Source organism: Petromyzon marinus, unplaced genomic scaffold (genome assembly GCF_048934315.1).
Source record: "Petromyzon marinus isolate PM22_M1 ecotype Great Lakes invasive population unplaced genomic scaffold, UKy_Petmar_22M1.pri1.0 PM_G_Scaffold_52, whole genome shotgun sequence".
Taxonomy (NCBI): Eukaryota; Metazoa; Chordata; class Hyperoartia; order Petromyzontiformes; family Petromyzontidae; genus Petromyzon; species Petromyzon marinus.
In genome coordinates, this window is record NW_027423005.1 from 280,001 (window position 1) to 282,500 (window position 2,500).

The window sequence follows — 2,500 nt, forward strand, 5'->3', positions numbered from 1 at the left end:
AAGTAGAACAGCTGGCCATTTTAGAGTTGCAGTTTCAGGGGAAAAAGAATATCAATAAGATAATTGCTGAAGCGCTTGGGACTAAGACCAACAAGCAAGTCTCTGACAAGAGACGGGACCTAAGTAAAAAGACAGGGGCCCCCATGTCAGACAGCTTACATTTTTCTTCTAGGCCTCTTGAGACATTGTCTCCCCCACCAAATGTAACAACGGGGACTTCATCCATACTCGCTCAAGCAGCTGAGCGGCTTACGAATGAGAATTCTGGGACCCTGGAAAAGCCTGCAATGGAGGCAATAAAGGCTTGGCTTAACGGCGAGGGCCAACATGATGCCCTCGTAGAAACTGCCACAGCATTGATGCTTTGTCCGATGAGATTGGTGAAAAACAAAGGTAAACGTTCAAAACCCGAGAACGACATTATTAAACCCAGGATATATTACCCACACGAGGAAGCTTCATGAAGCACCAGAAGCTCTTCTTTAAGAACCGCTCTCTTCTTGCGTCCTTAGTCCTGGATGGCACTGAACGTCATGAATGCCGAATCCCGAACGCAGATGTATATCGTTTTTACTGCGAAAAATGGGAGAAGGTGTTGCCATTCAATGGCCTGGGCCAATTTAAGTCATCAGGTGTTGCAAATAACGAATACTTTGAGCCCCTAATTTCGGTGGAGGAAGTTCAGACTGCCATACGGGCCATTAAACCAACGTCAGCAGCTGGGCCAGATGGCCTAACACGGGCTGCAATCTGTGCTGCCGACCCCGAGGGTCGGACACTGACTGCCCTATTTAATGCATGGATGATTACAGGAATTATTCCCAAAGAGTTGAAAAAGAATAGGACGATTCTTATTCCTAAGGTTATGGACGATGAAAAGCTGAAAGAATTGGGGAACTGGAGACCAATAACGATTGGTTCAATGATTCTGAGATTATTTTCCAGAATAATGACTGCACGTCTTGCTCGTGCTTGTCCTTTAAACCCAAGGCAGCGTGGTTTTATAGCGGCATCTGGCTGCTCTGAAAATCTTAAGGTGCTACAGGACCTTATGAGACACGCTAAGAAATTGCACAGGCCGTTGGCTGTCATGTTCATCGACATAGCGAAAGCTTTTGACTCGGTTTCGCATGCTCATATTTTATGGGTGTTAAGGCACAAGAAAGTAGATGAACACGTGGTGGGCATCATCCAGAACGCCTACGATCGGTGTACGACCTCGTTCAAAAGCAATGGCGAGTCGACTCGAGAAATTAGCATACGTGTTGGTGTCAAACAGGGTGACCCCATGTCACCCCTGCTCTTCAATCTTGCCATGGACCCTTTGATATGCACCCTAGAGTCACACGGAGTTGGGTACTCCATTGATACCGACCACGTGACAGCTCTTGCGTTTGCTGATGATTTGGTGTTGGTGAGCGAATCTTGGGTTGGTATGGCCGCCAATCTAGCGATCTTGGAATCATTTTGTGGGCTATCGGGATTGGAGGTTCAGGCCAGAAAGTGCCAGGGCTTCATGATAAGCCCAACCAAAGATTCATATACGGTGAACAACTGCGACCCATGGACTATCAAAAATAAAGATGTCCATATGATCCAACCTGATGAATCAACGAAATACCTTGGTCTGAAAATTGGCCCTTGGACTGGCACTATACAGCCTGATCTACATTGTCAGCTAAAGACATGGATCTCGAAAATCGATGAGGCGCCTCTGAAGCCAACTCAGAAGGTTGAACTACTCAATGCCTATGCCCTACCCAGATTGTTATATCCTGCAGACCACTCGGACTGCAAGCAATCAACTCTCCGTGGGTTGGACCAAGAGATTAGAAAGGCGGTAAAAGGATGGCTCCACCTTCCCGCTTCAACTTGTGATGGACTGTTATATGCCAGAGCCCGAGACGGAGGCCTTGCCATCTTGAAACTGGAAAAAACAATCCCTTCGGTTCAAGTTAGAAGGCTGCAACGTATAGCAAACTCGTCCGATGCTATCACCCGTAATATTGTGTCCTCGCAGGGTATGGAGGAAGAATACCGTAATTTGTGGGTACGAGCAGGGGGTGACAGTGATGCAATCCCAACATTCGTTCTCAGGGACTCGGTGTCAAAAGAACCTGTATATCCGAGACCCTGCGATTGGAGGGAGCATGAATTTCAGAGATGGTGCGAAAAGCCGGTTCAAGGAAGGGGCATTGTAAACTTTGCGCATGATAGAATCAGTAATGCTTGGTTGAGGCCATGGTGCGGCTTTAAACAATGCTTCTTTATCGCAGCACTACAACTAAGGGCAAATATTTACCCAACAAGAGAAAGCTTGAACAGAGGCAGAGATGGGGCCTTACGTTCCTGCAGGAAATGCTCTGCCAGACTCGAGTCCCTTTCGCACATTCTCGGTCAATGTCCTGCAGTACAGAAAGCAAGAATTGCGCGACATAACAAGATCAGTAACATTCTGGCAGACGAAGCGGCTAGATTGGGCTGGTCTGTATACAAAGAG

At 47.2% G+C, this 2,500-nt stretch overlaps 1 pseudogene; it reads left to right on the plus strand.

The window, feature by feature from the left end:
* Window positions 1-2,500, plus strand: part of LOC142917789 (28S ribosomal RNA) — a 10,573-nt pseudogene that overhangs the window by 3,805 nt on the left and 4,268 nt on the right.